General features: G+C 42.9%; 1 long non-coding RNA gene across 1 annotated transcript; it reads right to left on the minus strand.

The window, feature by feature from the left end:
• Nucleotides 1-12523: 12523 nt before the first annotated feature.
• On the minus strand, nucleotides 12524-15500 carry LOC128318771 (uncharacterized). The gene is made up of 4 exons (XR_008302220.1): nucleotides 13826-15500; nucleotides 13645-13726; nucleotides 12861-13213; nucleotides 12524-12711 (listed from the first exon to the last, which is right to left on the minus strand). It is a non-coding gene; the product is annotated as an uncharacterized LOC128318771 (long non-coding RNA).
• Nucleotides 15501-21506: the final 6006 nt, after the last annotated feature.

Raw genomic sequence — 21506 nt, forward strand, 5'->3', positions numbered from 1 at the left:
CCTAACCCTAACCCTAACCCTAACCCTAACCCTAACCCTAACCCTAACCCTAACCCTAACCCTAACCCTAACCCTAACCCTAACCCTAACCCTAACCCTAACCCTAACCCTAACCCTAACCCTAACCCTAACCCTAACCCTAACCCTAACCCTAACCCTAACCCTAACCCTAACCCTAACCCTAACCCTAACCCTAACCCTAACCCTAACCCTAACCCTAACCCTAACCCTAACCCTAACCCTAACCCTAACCCTAACCCTAACCCTAACCCTAACCCTAACCCTAACCCTAACCCTAACCCTAACCCTAACCCTAACCCTAACCCTAACCCTAACCCTAACCCTAACCCTAACCCTAACCCTAACCCTAACCCTAACCCTAACCCTAACCCTAACCCTAACCCTAACCCTAACCCTAACCCTAACCCTAACCCTAACCCTAACCCTAACCCTAACCCTAACCCTAACCCTAACCCTAACCCTAACCCTAACCCTAACCCTAACCCTAACCCTAACCCTAACCCTACCCTAACCCTAACCCTAACCCTAACCCTAACCCTAACCCTAACCCTAACCCTAACCCTAACCCTAACCCTAACCCTAACCCTAACCCTAACCCTAACCCTAACCCTAACCCTAACCCTAACCCTAACCCTAACCCTAACCCTAACCCTAACCCTAACCCTAACCCTAACCCTAACCCTAACCCTAACCCTAACCCTAACCCTAACCCTAACCCTAACCCTAACCCTAACCCTAACCCTAACCCTAACCCTAACCCTAACCCTAACCCTAACCCTAACCCTAACCCTAACCCTAACCCTAACCCTAACCCTAACCCTAACCCTAACCCTAACCCTAACCCTAACCCTAACCCTAACCCTAACCCTAACCCTAACCCTAACCCTAACCCTAACCCTAACCCTAACCCTAACCCTAACCCTAACCCTAACCCTAACCCTAACCCTAACCCTAACCCTAACCCTAACCCTAACCCTAACCCTAACCCTAACCCTAACCCTAACCCTAACCCTAACCCTAACCCTAACCCTAACCCTAACCCTAACCCTAACCCTAACCCTAACCCTAACCCTAACCCTAACCCTAACCCTAACCCTAACCCTAACCCTAACCCTAACCCTAACCCTAACCCTAACCCTAACCCTAACCCTAACCCTAACCCTAACCCTAACCCTAACCCTAACCCTAACCCTAACCCTAACCCTAACCCTAACCCTAACCCTAACCCTAACCCTAACCCTAACCCTAACCCTAACCCTAACCCTAACCCTAACCCTAACCCTAACCCTAACCCTAACCCTAACCCTAACCCTAACCCTAACCCTAACCCTAACCCTAACCCTAACCCTACCCTAACCCTAACCCTAACCCTAACCCTAACCCTAACCCTAACCCTAACCCTAACCCTAACCCTAACCCTAACCCTAACCCTAACCCTAACCCTAACCCTAACCCTAACCCTAACCCTAACCCTAACCCTAACCCTAACCCTAACCCTAACCCTAACCCTAACCCTAACCCTAACCCTAACCCTAACCCTAACCCTAACCCTAACCCTAACCCTAACCCTAACCCTAACCCTAACCCTAACCCTAACCCTAACCCTAACCCTAACCCTAACCCTAACCCTAACCCTAACCCTAACCCTAACCCTAACCCTAACCCTAACCCTAACCCTAACCCTAACCCTAACCCTAACCCTAACCCTAACCCAACCCTAACCCTAACCCTAACCCTAACCCTAACCCTAACCCTAACCCTAACCCTAACCCTAACCCTAACCCTAACCCTAACCCTAACCCTAACCCTAACCCTAACCCTAACCCTAACCCTAACCCTAACCCTAACCCTAACCCTAACCCTAACCCTAACCCTAACCCTAACCCTAACCCTAACCCTAACCCTAACCCTAACCCTAACCCTAACCCTAACCCTAACCCTAACCCTAACCCTAACCCTAACCCTAACCCTAACCCTAACCCTAACCCTAACCCTAACCCTAACCCTAACCCTAACCCTAACCCTAACCCTAACCCTAACCCTAACCCTAACCCTAACCCTAACCCTAACCCTAACCCTAACCCTAACCCTAACCCTAACCCTAACCCTAACCCTAACCCTAACCCTAACCCTAACCCTAACCCTAACCCTAACCCTAACCCTAACCCTAACCCTAACCCTAACCCTAACCCTAACCCTAACCCTAACCCTAACCCTAACCCTAACCCTAACCCTAACCCTAACCCTAACCCTAACCCTAACCCTAACCCTAACCCTAACCCTAACCCTAACCCTAACCCTAACCCTAACCCTAACCCTAACCCTAACCCTAACCCTAACCCTAACCCTAACCCTAACCCTAACCCTAACCCTAACCCTAACCCTAACCCGAACCCTAACCCTAACCCTAACCCTAACCCTAACCCTAACCCTAACCCTAACCCTAACCCTAACCCTAACCCTAACCCTAACCCTAACCCTAACCCTAACCCTAACCCTAACCCTAACCCTAACCCTAACCCTAACCCTAACCCTAACCCTAACCCTAACCCTAACCCTAACCCTAACCCTAACCCTAACCCTAACCCTAACCCTAACCCTAACCCTAACCCTAACCCTAACCCTAACCCTAACCCTAACCCTAACCCTAACCCTAACCCTAACCCTAACCCTAACCCTAACCCTAACCCTAACCCTAACCCTAACCCTAACCCTAACCCTAACCCTAACCCTAACCCTAACCCTAACCCTAACCCTAACCCTAACCCTAACCCTAACCCTAACCCTAACCCTAACCCTAACCCTAACCCTAACCCTAACCCTAACCCTAACCCTAACCCTAACCCTAACCCTAACCCTAACCCTAACCCTAACCCTAACCCTAACCCTAACCCTAACCCTAACCCTAACCCTAACCCTAACCCTAACCCTAACCCTAACCCTAACCCTAACCCTAACCCTAACCCTAACCCTAACCCTAACCCTAACCCTAACCCTAACCCTAACCCTAACCCTAACCCTAACCCTAACCCTAACCCTAACCCTAACCCTAACCCTAACCCTAACCCTAACCCTAACCCTAACCCTAACCCTAACCCTAACCCTAACCCTAACCCTAACCCTAACCCTAACCCTAACCCTAACCCTAACCCTAACCCTAACCCTAACCCTAACCCTAACCCTAACCCTAACCCTAACCCTAACCCTAACCCTAACCCTAACCCTAACCCTAACCCTAACCCTAACCCTAACCCTAACCCTAACCCTAACCCTAACCCTAACCCTAACCCTAACCCTAACCCTAACCCTAACCCTAACCCTAACCCTAACCCTAACCCTAACCCTAACCCTAACCCTAACCCTAACCCTAACCCTAACCCTAACCCTAACCCTAACCCTAACCCTAACCCTAACCCTAACCCTAACCCTAACCCTAACCCTAACCCTAACCCTAACCCTAACCCTAACCCTAACCCTAACCCTAACCCTAACCCTAACCCTAACCCTAACCCTAACCCTAACCCTAACCCTAACCCTAACCCTAACCCTAACCCTAACCCTAACCCTAACCCTAACCCTAACCCTAACCCTAACCCTAACCCTAACCCTAACCCTAACCCTAACCCTAACCCTAACCCTAACCCTAACCCTAACCCTAACCCTAACCCTAACCCTAACCCTAACCCTAACCCTAACCCTAACCCTAACCCTAACCCTAACCCTAACCCTAACCCTAACCCTAACCCTAACCCTAACCCTAACCCTAACCCTAACCCTAACCCTAACCCTAACCCTAACCCTAACCCTAACCCTAACCCTAACCCTAACCCTAACCCTAACCCTAACCCTAACCCTAACCCTAACCCTAACCCTAACCCTAACCCTAACCCTAACCCTAACCCTAACCCTAACCCTAACCCTAACCCTAACCCTAACCCTAACCCTAACCCTAACCCTAACCCTAACCCTAACCCTAACCCTAACCCTAACCCTAACCCTAACCCTAACCCTAACCCTAACCCTAACCCTAACCCTAACCCTAACCCTAACCCTAACCCTAACCCTAACCCTAACCCTAACCCTAACCCTAACCCTAACCCTAACCCTAACCCTAACCCTAACCCTAACCCTAACCCTAACCCTAACCCTAACCCTAACCCTAACCCTAACCCTAACCCTAACCCTAACCCTAACCCTAACCCTAACCCTAACCCTAACCCTAACCCTAACCCTAACCCTAACCCTAACCCTAACCCTAACCCTAACCCTAACCCTAACCCTAACCCTAACCCTAACCCTAACCCTAACCCTAACCCTAACCCTAACCCTAACCCTAACCCTAACCCTAACCCTAACCCTAACCCTAACCCTAACCCTAACCCTAACCCTAACCCTAACCCTAACCCTAACCCTAACCCTAACCCTAACCCTAACCCTAACCCTAACCCTAACCCTAACCCTAACCCTAACCCTAACCCTAACCCTAACCCTAACCCTAACCCTAACCCTAACCCTAACCCTAACCCTAACCCTAACCCTAACCCTAACCCTAACCCTAACCCTAACCCTAACCCTAACCCTAACCCTAACCCTAACCCTAACCCTAACCCTAACCCTAACCCTAACCCTAACCCTAACCCTAACCCTAACCCTAACCCTAACCCTAACCCTAACCCTAACCCTAACCCTAACCCTAACCCTAACCCTAACCCTAACCCTAACCCTAACCCTAACCCTAACCCTAACCCTAACCCTAACCCTAACCCTAACCCTAACCCTAACCCTAACCCTAACCCTAACCCTAACCCTAACCCTAACCCTAACCCTAACCCTAACCCTAACCCTAACCCTAACCCTAACCCTAACCCTAACCCTAACCCTAACCCTAACCCTAACCCTAACCCTAACCCTAACCCTAACCCTAACCCTAACCCTAACCCTAACCCTAACCCTAACCCTAACCCTAACCCTAACCCTAACCCTAACCCTAACCCTAACCCTAACCCTAACCCTAACCCTAACCCTAACCCTAACCCTAACCCTAACCCTAACCCTAACCCTAACCCTAACCCTAACCCTAACCCTAACCCTAACCCTAACCCTAACCCTAACCCTAACCCTAACCCTAACCCTAACCCTAACCCTAACCCTAACCCTAACCCTAACCCTAACCCTAACCCTAACCCTAACCCTAACCCTAACCCTAACCCTAACCCTAACCCTAACCCTAACCCTAACCCTAACCCTAACCCTAACCCTAACCCTAACCCTAACCCTAACCCTAACCCTAACCCTAACCCTAACCCTAACCCTAACCCTAACCCTAACCCTAACCCTAACCCTAACCCTAACCCTAACCCTAACCCTAACCCTAACCCTAACCCTAACCCTAACCCTAACCCTAACCCTAACCCTAACCCTAACCCTAACCCTAACCCTAACCCTAACCCTAACCCTAACCCTAACCCTAACCCTAACCCTAACCCTAACCCTAACCCTAACCCTAACCCTAACCCTAACCCTAACCCTAACCCTAACCCTAACCCTAACCCTAACCCTAACCCTAACCCTAACCCTAACCCTAACCCTAACCCTAACCCTAACCCTAACCCTAACCCTAACCCTAACCCTAACCCTAACCCTAACCCTAACCCTAACCCTAACCCTAACCCTAACCCTAACCCTAACCCTAACCCTAACCCTAACCCTAACCCTAACCCTAACCCTAACCCTAACCCTAACCCTAACCCTAACCCTAACCCTAACCCTAACCCTAACCCTAACCCTAACCCTAACCCTAACCCTAACCCTAACCCTAACCCTAACCCTAACCCTAACCCTAACCCTAACCCTAACCCTAACCCTAACCCTAACCCTAACCCCTAACCCTAACCCTAACCCTAACCCTAACCCTAACCCTAACCCTAACCCTGACCCTGACCCTGACCCTGACCCTGACCCTGACCCTGACCCTGACCCTGACCCTAACCCTAACCCTAACCCTAACCCTAACCCTAACCCTAACCCTAACCCTAAATTAGGGCCCAGGGAATGCCAGCTTGGACGTAAATCCCTAATTCCATACGAATTTTTGCAATTTCTAATAAAATCCCCAAATGTGCTGATAATACAGTCTTGCCTCAGCTCTTCAAGAATCAAAAAAAAATTTTGGTCTATCTCTTTTCGTTTTCGAGATATTAAATGTCAAAAATTGCACTTTTGTTGCAGTTCACCATTTGGCCATGGCGCTGTTGCTCCATGGTAACCCTCAAGAGCATATTTTTGGAATTAGATCAATTTTTTGGAAAGGTCAATAAAATGTGATTTGCATATCACTCATTTGCGGATTGCTTTTTGGAATGTGATCTATTTCCCTAATCGCCTAAAATTCGTCTACTTTTTTTAATGTATTGAATTAATCTCTTTTTTGATTTTCTTTATTGTGAATACATCATTCAAATATGGCTTAGGTGCATGGGAATTTTCTTTATTTGAATATTGCATAATTTGTGATATTGTCCATTATTTTACTAATTGTGATATTTTACAACTAAATCACTGGATTAGAGTTTATTCAGGATCCTGATGGCCTGCAGGTAGAAACTGTTCTTCAGCCTGCTGGTTGTGGATTGAATGTTGATTGTTCTCTAAATGTCTTCATTTGAGGCCTATATAACTTATGTTAACCACCTCACCCTCTACCTATGAACATCTGGATGTATCTTTGGCTGTGCGATCCCTTTTTTGATTTGATGGAAACTCTTGGAACCTCTTTCGGTGCTGAAAACTTTTAAATAAACACACTGAGACCAAAATTTCTTTACTGGAATTTTATTTAAAGTCAATATTGTGTGTGTGTGTGTGTGTGTGCGTGCATGTGTGAATTGTCTGTTAAGAATTATATTATGTTGCAACTGCAAGTATATGTGTGTATGTGTGTGTGATGGTGCTCTCTATAAGTCTGAAGGTGCTCTCTGTACCATGGCTCCCGCTGCAAAAAAAAAAAAAAAAAATTATCTCAGTAAAATCTTCACACCATATGGGTTGGTTATAGAATAGATGGCTCTTTTACAAATGTACACTCACAGTTGAGGGCACATGTATCAGTTGGCGTTTTGTCCTACCGCTCACAGGCTTACCGGAAATCTGTACAGATAGAAAATTAAATAAATAACAGTCGAGACAATATTGATGATTGATAAGAGCCTTTTGATTGTTAAAATATGCATAGTACCTCTTCCTGGGATGGACGGTGTGTGGCATCCCGCTGTGGAGCGTACAGAGAATAAAAATAACTCCATCAAAACATCCTAGATACTTGAGAAAATAAGATGTGTGCTGCTAAAATTTGTGCCTACCTCTTTTTTAGGCTCTTGGGATGAACAAGGCTCTTCATAAATTTCTATACTAGCCATTACCTCATAATCATCATTCCGCTGTAAAGGTCAAAAAATAAATTAAATATCAAAAGTAATCCTGACTGATAACAGGCAATAAAACTTACATTAAGCGCTACACGTTGAGGGCAGTTGGAACTAACAAGAAGATTTCCATCAGCCTGTGGGAGCAGAAAATAACTGAAATACGACATGAAAGCAGTGTGTGTGTGTGTGTGTACATGTGTATGATGATATTTGTGTGTATGATAACCCTAACCCTAACCCTAGGTGCTCTCTGTACCATGGCTCCCTCTGAAAAAAAAAAAAAGAATAAATTTTTTTCAGTAAAGTCTTCACACCACACTGGTTGGTATAGAGATGAAATCGTTCTATTACAAATGTAAACTCAAAGTTGGGGACATGTATCAGTAACCTGACAATATGTTTCAGATGTTTCAAACAGAAACACACTCACCTTCATGGACTGGGTTGGCATCCTCCTTAGGGCTCTCAGCCTCCATAACATGACTCAGTGTTTGGCCAAGGGCTTCATGAACATCATTAATATCATTGTTAATGGAAGCTTGAATGTTGTCGAGGGTCTCCATAGCATCATTGATGCCACTGAGTAGATTATATATCCTTCTCCCCCGGACCTCCAAAGTGTACGAGCTTTGGTCTGGTGCTGGTGGATGATTGTTTGTAAACATCTGTATGTGTACATCAAACTAAAAATAAAATACACAAGGAATAAAGAAATAATCAAGTAAAACATGCATCTGTTGCATTTGTAACTGCTGTATGACTGTGCCTGCATTATTTTTGTATTTACAGGATTACACAGGATGTTTAAAAGTGTGCGCATTTGTATGTATTGAGCAGTGCTGTCCAATCTTAGCCACGTAGTGCCGGTGTGGTTGTAGGTTTTTGTTCCATACAAACAGGATCACACATGATCAACTGTTTGATAATTGAGACCAACTGATTAAACGAGTAGAATGAGGTGTGATCCTGCTTGTTTGGAAAGAAAAGCTGCAGCCACACTGGCTCTTTGTGGATTAGACACCCCTGTTATAGGATTAGGGGTTGATGTATATTTCTTGGAATGATTAGTGGTAAATATCAGATTGTTGGCATCTAAAACAATAAATTAGAGCCTACCTTCAGCCTGCAGGGAAAATGGTGCTATAGGAGAGCAGAGCTGAGTTGGAGTTTGCACCAACTAGCACACTCCCTAAAATTAGCATATACAATTGGCCATCCAATCCAATAAAAGCAAGGAGTGATAAATTGGAAGCAAAGTTAAAAAATGTAATACTTATTCCTAATCTCCTAACCTACTCATTCCAGGCACAGTAAAAACTGTGGAAGCCACCAGAATTACAATTAAAAATGCAAATTATCATTGGCTGTGCAGCATGGAACAATATCTTAAAAACTAACTAGAATTATGAATTAAACATTCCAAGAGGGAAATATTCAATTCAGTTCAATTTTATTTGTATAGTGCTTTTAACAATGGACATTGTCACAAAGCTGCTTTAAAGAAATATATACATTTTTGCACTTTTCTGACCACATAATACACAATTATACAAGGGAATTATTTATAATTGAAAAAGAAGAAACCCTAGGAATAAATTTATACATTTAAAATGTTAATTTCTAAAAAATCAGATATTGTGGAGTCAAACCAGAAGCTCACCACCGAAAGATGTCAGACAAGTTCTCTGAGGCGAAGAACTCGATTCTGGAGTCCAGTTTTACGCACGATGTCGGGAAGCACCCCAAACGCAAGTTCGACCCCACTGAAGGCTGGCTCCGATGGGCACCGGTAGTCAGCATCAGCAGGAGACCTGGGCTTCCTGCCGCAAGTGACCTGTTGCCTTTCCATTGATGAGAAATAAGCTGTGCAAACATTGTGCTCCCTTCTCAGTCCTGGACTTACACCATGTTTTCTACAGCAGGACTTACAGATTGTTCTCTAAATGTCTTCATTTGAGGCCTATATAACTTATTTTAACCACCTCACCCTCTACCTATGAACATCTGGATGTATCCTAGGCTGTATGATCCCTTTTTTGATTTGATGGAAACTCTTGGAACCTCTTTCGGTGCTGAAACCTTTTAAATAAACACACTGAGACCGAAATTTCTTTACTGGGATTTTATTTAAAGTCAATATTGTGTGTATGTGTGTGTGTCTGTCTGTCTATAGAGAGTGTTGTGTGGTGTACATGTGGATGATTTGTGTGGATGATCACATGTATGTGCATGTTTATGAGTCTCAGTCTGAACGTGTGCTGTGTACCATGGCTCCCTCTGTGGGAAAAAAAAAATTAAAAGAATAAATTAATCTCAGTAAATCTTCACATCACACTGGTTGGTATAGAAAAGAGATGGTTCTATTACAAATGTAAACGCAATGTTGGGGACAAAGTATCAGCTGATGTTTCGAATGTTTCAAACAGAAACACACTCACCTTCATGGACTGGGTTACCATCCTCCTCAGCAGTCCCAGCCTCCATAAAATGATTCAGACTGTGGCCAGGGGATCCATGAACATCATCGGGGGACACTTGACCATCATCAGGGGCCTCCATAAAAGGACTCGGACTGTGGCCAGTGGATCCATGATCATCGGTGGACACTTGACCTACATCAAGGGACTCCATAAAATGACTCACAATGTGGGTAAGGACTTCGGTAACATTGTTAAGGGCTGCTTGAATCTTGTCAAGGGAATCCAGAGCATCATTGATGCCACGGACTAGCTCACACAGCCTCCTCCCCTGGACCGCCAAAGTGCACGAGCATTGGCCTGGTGCTGGTGGACAGTTGTTTGTAAACATCTGTATGTGTACATCAAACTAAAAATAAAATACATGAGTCAAAAACAAGTTAAACAAGTAAAACATGCATCTGTTGCATTTGTAACTGTTGTATGACTGTGTTTGTATTAGTTTGTATTTACAGGATTACACAGGATGTTTAAAAGTGTGTGCATTTGTATGTATTGAGCAGTGGTGTCCAATCTTAGCCGCAAAGTGCCAGTGTGGTTGTAGGTTTTTGTTCCATACAAACAGGATCACACATGAATTGTTTGATAATTGAGACCAACTGATTAAACGAGTAGAATGAGGTGTGATCCTGCTTGTTTGGAAAGAAAAGCTGCAGCCACACTGGCTCTTTGTGGATCAGACACCCCTGTTATAGGATTAGGGGTTGATGTATATTTCTTGAAATGATTAGTGGTAAATATCAGATTGTTGGCATCTAAAACAATAAATTAGAGCCTACCTTCAGCCTGCAGGGAAAATGGTGCTATAGGAGAGCATAACTGAGTTGGAGTTTGCACCAACTAGCATGCTCCCTAAAATTAGCATATACAATTGGCCATCCAATAAAAGCAAGGAGTGATAAATTGGAAGCAAAGTTAAAAAATGTAATACTTATTCCTAATCTCCTAACCTACTCATTCCAGGCACAGTAAAAACTGTGGAAGCCACCAGAATTACAATTAAAAATGCAAATTATCATTGGCTGTGCAGCATGGAACAATATCTTAAAAACTAACTAGAATTATGAATTAAACATTCCAAGAGGGAAATATTCAACTCAATTTTATTTGTATAGTGCTTTTAACAATGGACATTGTCACAAAGCTGCTTTAAAGAAATATATACATTTTTGCACTTTTCTGACCATATAATACACAATTATACAAGGGAATTATTTATAATTGTAGAAGAAGAAACCCTAGGGATAAATTTATACATTTAAAATATTAATTTCTAAAAATCAGGTATTGTGGAGTCAAACCAGAAGCTCACCACCGAAAGATGTCAGACAAGTTCTCTGAGGCGAAGAACTCGATTCTGGAGTCCAGTTTTAAGCACGATGTCGGGAAGCACCCCAAACGCAAGTTCGATCCCACAGAAGGCTGGCTCCGATGGGCACCGGTAGTCAGCATCAGCAGGAGACCTGGGCTTCCTGCCGCAAGTGACCTGTTGCCTTTCCATTGCTGAGAAATAAGATGTGGAAAAAATGTGCTCCTTTCTCAGCCCTGGACTTGATGCAGTAGCTAGCATAGAGCCACACAGCAGAGTGAAACACCTGACAAGTTGTTCTTGGACCAACAACAAAGTGGCACCTGGAGGACCCAAACCTGGCACACATAAACTAGGCCACAAGATGATGCAGTATGCTGAGTTATGTCACACTGTTGGCATTTCACAACCCTTTGGTTAAGTTATTTTAGGCTCAAATACCTTAAAGGGATTGAGTAAAAATTTTGGGGCCCTTCACAGAACCGTGGCTCCTGGAGGCCCCAAACCCGGCATATGTGAAGTAGGCTATGAGCTGATGTAGCATGCCAAGTTTGGTGGACATATGTTGCACAGTTGGCATTTTACAACCCTTTCATCAAGTTATTTTAGGCCCAAGATCCTTTGAAGGGATTGAGTGACATTTTGGTTGCCCTTCACAAAACCGTGGCTCCTAGAGGTCCCAAATCCAGCAAACATGATGTAGGCCACGGGATGACATGGGCTGCTGAATTTGGTGGAGCTACGTAGTACAGATGGCATTTTACGACCCTTTCATTACATTAATTTAGACCCAAATACCTTTAAGGGATCGAGTGACATTTTGGGGGCCTTTCACAGAATCGTGGCTCCTGGAGGCCCCAAACTTGGTATATGTGAAGTAGGCCACGAGATGATGTGGCATGCTGAGTTTGGGGAAACTACATCACACTGGTGGCATTTTACAACCCTTTCATCAAGTTATTTTAGGCCCAAAAACCATTGAAGGGATAGAGGGACATTTTGGGGTCCCTTCACAGAAGGAGTAAATCACTGGATTAGAGTTTATTCACCTTATTCATCCTGATGGCCTGCGGGTAGAAACTGTTCTTCAGCCTGCTGGTTGTGGATTGAATGCTGATTGTTCTCTAAATGTCTTCATTTGAGGCCTATATAACTTATGTTAACCACCTCACCCTCTACCTATGAACATCTGGATGTATCCTAGGCTGTATGATCCCTTTTTTGATTTCATGGAAACTCTTAGAACATCTTTCAGTGCTGAAACCTCTTAAATAAACACATTGAGACCAAAATTTCTTTACTGGGATTTTATTTAAAGTCAATATTGTGTGTGTTTGTGTGTGTGTGTGTGTGTGTGTCTATCTGTCTGTCTATAGAGTGTGTTGTGTGGTGTACATGTGGATGATTTGTGTGTATGATCACATGTATGTGCATGTTTATGAATCTCAGTCTGAAGGTGCACTCTTTACCATGGCTTCCTCTGCAGAAAAAAAATCAAAAGAATAAATTAATCTCAGTAAATCTTCACACCACACTGGTTGGTATAGAAAAGAGATGGTTCTATTACAAATGTAAACGCAATGTTGGGGACAAAGTATCAGCTGATGTTTCAAACAGAAACACACTCACCTTCATGGACCTTTGTTACCATCCTTCTCAGCAGTCCTAGCCTCCATACAATGACTCAGACTGTGGCCAGGGGATCCATGAACATCATCGGGGGACACTTGACCATCGTCAGGGGCCTCCATAACATCACTCGCACTGTGGCCAGTGGATCCACGACCATCGTCAGAGGCCTCCTTAAAAGGACTGATGCTCTGGAAGAGGGCTTCATTAACATTGTTAAGGGCTGCTTGACTCTTGTCGAGGGTCTCCATAGCATCATTGATGCCACTGAGTAGCTCATACATCTTCCTCCCCCGGACCACCAAAGTGTACAAGTGTTGGTCTCGTGCTGGTGGACGGTTGTTTGCAAACATCTGTATGTGTACATCAAAGTAAAAATAAAACACAAGGAAAAAACAAGTAATCAAGTAAAACAACATGCATTTGTTATTGTCATATGACTGTGCCTGCATTATTTTTGTATTTTCAGGATTACACAGGATGTTTAAAAGTGTACTGAGCAGTGGTGTCCAATCTTAGCCACGTAGTGCCGGTGTGGTTGTAGGTTTTTGTTCCATACAAACAGGATCACACATGATCAACTGTTTGATAATTGAGACCAACTGATTAAACGAGTAGAATGAGGTGTGATCCTGCTTGTTTGGAAAGAAAAGCAGCAGCCACACCGGCCCTTTGTGGATCAGACACCCCTATTATAGAATTAGGGGTTGATGTATATTTCTTGGAATGATTAGTGGTAAATATCAGATTGTTGGAATCTAAAAGCAATAAAATTACAGCCTACCTTCAGCCTGCAGGGAAAATGGTGCTATAGGAGAGCAGAGCAGAGTTGAGCTGAGCTGGAGTTTGCCCCAATTAGCACACTCCTGAAATTAGCATTTACAATTGGCCATCCAATAACAGCAAGGAGCGATAAATTGGAAGCAAAGTTCAAAAATTTGATACTTAACACCTAATCCACTTACCTACTTCCAAGTGCAGTAAAAACTGTGGAAGCCACCAGAATTACGATTAAAAACTGCAAACTACCTAACAAACATCATGTGCAGCATTGGGTGTGCAGCATGGAGTGATATCTTTAAATCATAATTCTAAAATAGTTTATAACATCTAATGCACTGTTCACAAAATGAACAACTTGGACCAGCATATTACCGTTGGTCTCTCAATTACTTCATAATCTATGAGACACAGAACTAAATGTTCCCATCATTTATGTATGTTAGTGAGGTACAGTAACAAGAGAGATAATCCTCTCCCATCACTTATCAGGTTCTATGATCACAATTTCTGCAGTGCTTACAGCTAAATACTTTTAAATTGAATTATTAAAATGTAGCAAATGCCAGAACAATACTCTTTTCAACACATTTATTAATACAAAATTTATTTTTGCTTTTGTTTCTCCAATACAAAACCATTATGTATATTTTTTTAATTACAAATTAAACTTTTTTTTTTTTTTTTTTAAAAACAGGAAAATGAACATTTTCCACTTCCTTTAAAACAAAAGTTTCAAGTCTTTTATCCTGAATTAGTTAAAAAAAAATATATTCCTAATTTGTAAATAAAACAAAAATCACAGACCATTGAGCATCAATAACAATCCAACTGAACAACTTTCCCTGCTTTTCTTTAATTTCTTATTGATTATCAGTAATGTCGAGTTTATGAGAAACATGAATGAATTTATTTTAGGCCCTAATTTTTTTGTCCCCTTTTTCTTGCAAGTATTTTCAGTGCTCTATGCATCCTGGCTACAGCAACTGGGCTTAATCCACCTGCCCTCTTCCGGAGTCTGCGAGGTGACACCAATGACTTTTCTTTGACAGGTGACTCTTCATCACTGGAAATTTTTCGGGCACATTTGCGGAGGGTTGAATTCTTCAAAAGGGTTTTCTTACGCTTTTGGGGTATGGATGGTTGGGTGACTTCTTGTGTGTGTTGTTCAGTCTGATTGTTACTTCCTCTCTCATTCTTATCTTTTGGCAAGTCTATGTTTATGTGATTGTCGTTCTTCTCTGTGCTGCATCCCATATCCATTTCATTAAGTCCATCAGTCTCGTTTGTAAATTTGATCTTGTCCTTTCCTTCACTAGGCATGTCTGCATCGACATGTTCTTTGTCTTCATCTCCATCAGCTGTGTCTTTCCTGTGCCCCGTCTCAGTATTTCCTTCACTAGGCATGTCTGCATCAATGTGCTGCTGTTCATCTTTGTCTCCATCAGCTGGGGCACAGGAAAGACACGTCTCATTTCCTTCTCTTGGCATGTCTGCATCAGCATGTTGCTGTTCATCTTTGTCTCCATCAGCTGTGTCTTTCCTGTGCCCCGTCTCATTTCCTTCACTTGGCATGTCTGCATCAGCATGTTGCTGTTCATCTTTGTCTCCATCAGCTGTGTCTGTTCTGTTCCTGGTTTTGTCCTTTCCTTCACCTGGCATGTCTGCATCAGTGTGTTGTTCATCTTTGTCATTGTCTTTATGACTCTGGTTTCCTCTCCCACATTTCCCAATCTTCTGTAGTGTGTGAAGGGGTGTGCGAGTGGGTCGGCGATTGCGCCCTGTGATGGGTTGGCACCCCTTCCAGGCTGTCCCCAGCCTTTTGCCTCGAGCTCGCTGGGATATGCTCCTGGTTCTCCTGTGACTAGGTGGAGGATTAGTGGAATGGAAAATTAATGAACGCGGGAATGAATCTGTACTACGTCCTGCGTCATCCTTTCGAATACTTGAGGTATCTTTGTCGTTTTGTTCATCCTTCTTGTCTTTGTCTTGTGTCTGGTCTTCTTCGTTACTGTCCAGTATCACAACTATTTCTTTGTTGCTGTTTTCATCTGTCTTGCGTGTCTTGCCAGCACCTTTCCTCCTTATCCTGTCCTCTGTTTCTTCTGTGGTGTCATCACTGGTGCCTTCGGTCTTTCTTTTAGGATATTTCTTGTCACGTTTGTCATCTGTCTTGCGTGTCTTGCCAGAAACTTTCCTGCTTATTCTGTCCTCATCATCCTCCTCCTCTGTTTCTTCTGTGGTGTCATCACTGCTGTCAACACTGGTGCTTTTGGTCTCTCTTTTAGGATATTTCTTGTCACGTTTGTCATCTGTCTTGCCAGAAACTTTCCTGCTTATTCTGTCCTCATCATCCTCCTCCTCTGTTTCTTCTGTGGTGTCATCACTGGTGCCTTCGGTCTTTCTTTTAGGATATTTCTTGTCACGTTTGTCATCTGTCTTGCGTGTCTTGCCAGAAACTTTCCTGCTTATTCTGTCCTCATCATCCTCCTCTGTTTCTTCTGTGGTGTCATCACTGCTGTCAACACTGGTGCTTTTGGTCTCTCTTTTAGGATATTTCTTGTCACGTTTGTCATCTGTCTTGCCAGAAACTTTCCTGCTTATTCTGTCCTCATCATCCTCCTCCTCTGTTTCTTCTGTGGTGTCATCACTGGTGCCTTCGGTCTTTCTTTTAGGATATTTCTTGTCACGTTTGTCATCTGTCTTGCGTGTCTTGCCAGAAACTTTCCTGCTTATTCTGTCCTCATCATCCTCCTCCTCTGTTTCTTCTGTGGTGTCATCACTGCTGTCAACACTGGTGCCTTCGGTCTCTCTTTTAGGATATTTCTCGTCACGTTTGTCATCTGTCTTGCCAGAAACTTTCCTGCTTATTCTGTCCTCATCATCCTCCTCCTCCGTTTCTTCTGTGGTGTCATCACTGCTGTCAACACTGGTGCTTTTGGTCTCTCTTTTAGGATATTTCTTGTCACGTTTGTCATCTGTCTTGCCAGAAACTTTCCTGCTTATTCTGTCATCTTCATCATCCTCCTCGGTTTCTTCTGTGGTGTCATCACTGTCTTCAGTACTGGTGTCTTTGAGGTTTCTTTTGGGATATTTATCATGTTTGTCATCTGTCTTGCCAGCAGCCTTCCTCCTTATTCTGTCCTCATCCTCCTCCTCTGTTTTTTCTGTGGTGTCATCACTGTCTTCAGTACTGGTGTCCTTGATGTCACTTTCGGGATATTTCTTGTCACCTTTGTAATTTCTCATGCGTGTCTTGGAGATGCATCTTTTCTTACTTCTGTGCATGTCCTCATCTTCCTCCCTTCCTTCCCTAGGATTGTTGGTCTGCTTCTGGACAGCTGTTGCCGTGGCCCGGCGGGACTTGAAAGCATCTGTCAGGTTTTGGTTGGCTTCATAAAACACCTCAGCAACTGCTGTGCTGTGACACATGAGTCGCCGTACCTGCTCCTTCTGCTTGTAATCCAGTTCACGGCCAACCTGAAACGCATCATGTGCACAATACAGAGAGGTAACAAATTAGTACTCAAAATTAAAATGATAATATAACGTCCAATTTTTAAATGAAACAAGTCTTACATAGGTGCTGATGCTTGTTCGTATGAGGCCAAATGTTGGTTTTCCTGGCAGCCCAAACTCCTTCCAGCACTCCTGGAAAGTGCCTGCTAAGCGGGAGAATGGACCCCCATTTGTGTTTGCAAAAAACAATTTGGACTCGCCCATGGGATATTTGTGCCTATGATATAAAAACCTGGCAAACCAGACATATTCCTCCTTTTCCAAAGGGACAAGGGCATGGCCATATTTTGAGGATGTTTTGTGTTTTGCCACCTGTGAAAAGAAAGACATGACACAAAGCAAGGGACAAATTATAAATAATACCTACATTAACATTCCCAAAAAGCTGGAAAGTTTCCAAAAGATATTCTCTACGTGTGCCATTGGCAAGCAAGATGACCATTTAAAAAGGAATAATTCCATCAATTCCTCAGTTTAGGGGATACTATTTATATTTTGGAAATGCAATTCCAAATGAAAAATGTTACTCCCTAAATTTACTTTAAGTACTGTTTCTTTTTTTATACTTTGGAATGAACACCGATGTTTTCATCTCACACTAATATTACCTTTTTAGACCCATAAAAGTTATATGTAGGAAAACAGACAATTCAGTAAAAGGTGAAAGCTTACCATAATAACTCGACGTCCATTTTTGTCTTTAGGTGCAGCGTGGACTTCTTCTGCCTCCATTCCCAACAAGACTCCCCTACGGTGCCCTGTCAGGCAAATTATGAACCCTGACAACAGGCCAAATAGGTGGTAAAGGTTTTGTGGCAGGGGATTTTGCTCCAGAGTGACTGGAAGATGAAACAAAGGGTATGAATGTACAGGGACTCCTAAAAGAGGCAATGTTTTCATAACCAATGTGTCCTTACCTAAAGCATTCGGTATTGCTCGTCTAGCCTTTTCCGGGAAGGTCTGTATGTGTACTGCATCCAGAATGTTTTCTGAAATGTAATTAAAACATCATGAAAAAGCATTCTACATTACAAGTGACATACCATGAAATATAAAAAAGTGAAGAAACACAAAAAGCAATTACTTGATTTTTTGGCCTTAACAGCTTGTTTGTGTACAACAAGCCTGCTCGTTAGTTTCCTCCGAAGCCTGTCTAGGCTGAAAATTGCCCCCTTCAATTTCTTTTTAGAGGCTCTCACAGTGTCCAGTCGTGCTTCAAGGAGAAATTTCAGGAAAGACCTCACATCGCTTATGTATATTCTTTGTGTTGTTACAGCAAAATTCCTCAAAGAGTGCGCCCAGCTGTAAGGAAAGTGAGAAAGGCACATTAATTCTTAATTATTCTAAAATGTTGACCTGTGAAATCTATACTTACTTTATAAGCTTGCTGGGGTCTGATAAGAAAGCAAAATCCATGGTTGGCACCCCTCCATCACTCATGTAAGCCAACCAGGATCGCACACGTGTGACTCTCTGGCGTGCGTTCTCGTTCTGGCGATACGTGACGCCTTCAATATGATTAAGCCAGGTCTGAAGGACTTTTTCTGCACCGAAAGAAAATTCACGCGATTATAAGCTTGACATCACAAGGTGAACAAGAGAGACAGAGGGAGTTCATGACAAACTTACCAAAAACTGGAAGTTCTGTCTGTACAGTATTCCTTCTCTCATATTTTCTCCGCAGGGGGAATGGGTTTTTATTTTTTAATGTGTTTATCTCTTCTTTCAGTTGTTTGACAACTGCTTTCTGTACCTTGCAGCCCTTGCAGTTTGGTTGTGTGGTTGGAGCAGTGTCCTCCCTCTCTCTGGTGTCTCCTTCCTCTGGTCCTTGGTGGGGAGCAACCTGGTGTGTAATGACGTCCTTCTGTGCCATAATCGATTGCTGAGGGGAGCTTGTTTCATCATCTGACTCGGCCAACATCTCCACATCGAGGGTACTAACCAAGGGAGGGGATGGATTTTTGGCCCGTAATGTTTTCAGATCCAAAAGATTTGTCTGTTTTTTAGCTTTCGTAAGAAGTTCCTTCTGCTGCACTTCCTGAAGCGAAGAATAAAACAACCATAATGAAAGCTGACCTTTCACAATTGGAAACAAGCTCCCCTCAGATTTTGTACCAGAATGATATTAAATCAGTCACTGATATTCAGACACACAACCAACATTAATAAAAGGTATAAAAATTAAAAAAAAAAAAAAAGTGTGCATTGTTCAAAACAATGAACTCATCATCCCAGAGCATTAGTGCACTTAAGTTATAAATGACAATACTTACTGTCATATCTGAATGGCATAGTTTCATGTGTTTATCTAAACGCACAAAGTTAGACCTTTTGCAGATAGGGCAATCATTGAGGCCATTATACCTTAAAATCACAGACAAAAAGACATTTATTATTATTTGCAGTTATGTTAATCTATACCATTTGAAAATGTTGAGGATTCAGGTCTGATTTTATAAGAAGACAACTTACGTGCCAGATGTGTACTGCAGCAAGATCCTGAGCTCCATTTTGTTGAGTACTTTATGGAGCTTTATAAGATGTTGGCGGACATTTCGGAAGGAGACGCCACAGAGAGGGCACGGTGCACTTTTTTTTGGCTTTCTTTGCAAACTGGAGGTGGAGGCCCGATACATATTCTGTGAAAACAGTGTGGACTAATTATTTTCCCCCAAAACCTGTACAAAATGCTAAACACAGAAACCTTTATTTATAACATCAAAATGTTGGAAAACTTAACAAACCTCAAACCCAGGCATCCTTACGAATAACTTCTTCGTAACGGAAAGCCAGCTTCCTCAGCCGACTTCTTATATTCTCTGTTGTCAGATGGAGACGTCTGGCCTCCTCCACTAGCTCTGGGGTTTTTTTCAGAACGTGTATTAACTGAAACAAAAAGAAATGTGTAGAAGCCAATAACTAAAGTTTAGGACTGCAAGCATACAGTAATATTTCTGTTACGACCACAAGGATGCAGTCATAAGGAACTCAACTTACTCGCCTGTATGTTATGAATTTTTCTTTCAAATCTCTTTGAAAGTGGTGTCTCAACAGGGAATCAAACTCTCTTGAATAAAAGAGTCTCCTGCGTTGGCCCTATGCAGAATATACGTATTAGCATGTACATGTGCAAGAATTGATCAGTTCCACTGTAGTTTTACTTACAGGGCGTGGAGCGTATCGTGGGAGCCCCTCAAACTCTGAGCCTGATGAGTCTGTATCAACCTTAATCATTCAAAATATTTTCTTAGTATGTGTGATTTTCAAAAAAAAAATTAGAATTGCCTTTCCACAATAAAAACAGTATTCCCTACATTAATCATTGGTGGAATTACTGTCTTCATATAAAGAATGATATTTTTCTGGAAACTGTCCAGTTTTTTCAGAACTTATATAATGCATAAGTATATATATATATATATATATATATATATATATATATAAGGTTACTCACAGACAATGGTTCCTCTGGCTCTTGTTTAAATACAACAGTGTGTGTGGCACGGTCTACAGACACCTAAACAAATCAAAAACAATTATTCCTTTAATCAGTGTGTGTGTGTGTTACAGTTATTATATATTAGATACTATTTTATCTCACAAGCAATGGTTCCTCTGGCTCTTCTGTAAAGGCAACAGTTCCTGTTTCACTGTCTGAAGTTACCTAAACAAATTAAAGAGAACGATTCATTTAATTAGGGTGTGTGCGCGTGTGTGTGCGCGCGCGTGTGCGTGAGAGACTAAAAACACCTAAACAAATAAAAAAACAGCGATTCCTTTAGTGCGCGCGTGCGTGTGTGTGTGTGAGAGAGAGACTGTGTGTATGAATTATTTTTTACTTACAGAATTGAAATGATCAGTGGTGCTATCCGGTTCGGGTGGTGACGCCATTAAATACTGTAACAGCAAAGTTAAGGCCTCAAAATTATGTTCCAATAATCGCGCATAATGAAAAGAGAAATGAAAACGACTGCATAAATCTAGATGGATTGGATTAGGGATTGATATACATTTTGTGGAATGATTAGTGGTAAATATCAGATTTTTGGAAACTAAAAGCAATAACCTGGAGCCTACCTTCAGCCTGCAGGGAAAACGGAGCTAATTAGGAGAGTGGAGCAAAGCAGAGCAGAGCGGGAGTTTGCACCAATTAACGCGCTCCCTAAAATTAGCATTTATCATTGACCAGCCAATAAGAGCAAGAAGCTATAATTGGAAGCAAAGTTCACAAACTTGGTACTTACACCTAATCCCCTTACCTACTCATTCCAGGCACACTAAATACTGTGGAAGCCACCAGAATTACAATTAAAACTGCAAATTGGCTCATTGCAGCATGGAGTGATA

The sequence above is a fragment of the Pangasianodon hypophthalmus genome, chromosome 9 (genome assembly GCF_027358585.1).
Source record: "Pangasianodon hypophthalmus isolate fPanHyp1 chromosome 9, fPanHyp1.pri, whole genome shotgun sequence".
Classification (NCBI taxonomy): Eukaryota; Metazoa; Chordata; class Actinopteri; order Siluriformes; family Pangasiidae; genus Pangasianodon; species Pangasianodon hypophthalmus.